This window comes from Penaeus monodon, chromosome 25 (genome assembly GCF_015228065.2).
Source record: "Penaeus monodon isolate SGIC_2016 chromosome 25, NSTDA_Pmon_1, whole genome shotgun sequence".
NCBI classification, from domain to species: domain Eukaryota; kingdom Metazoa; phylum Arthropoda; class Malacostraca; order Decapoda; family Penaeidae; genus Penaeus; species Penaeus monodon.
In genome coordinates this window covers 36,639,430-36,639,639 of record NC_051410.1, presented here as the reverse complement: position 1 = coordinate 36,639,639, position 210 = coordinate 36,639,430, and positions in this window count along the sequence as shown.

The following is a 210-nucleotide window of genomic DNA, read 5'->3' as shown; positions in this document are numbered from 1 at the left end:
ATCCACCGTTAAATAGGGTGTCGCAATCCTTCGGCCGGAGCTGGAATCGTGAAAGACGAAGTAGAAGGTGTGTGTTCACGCATATTACTCAAGGTAGAGGTATAGAATGTGGCACGAAGAGTGTTGACCTTGAATCGGCGGGGCACAAGAATTACTGGATGTGAATCGGCAAGTCAGGTAACGAGTGGGTTGTTCACATCACGCAGATCC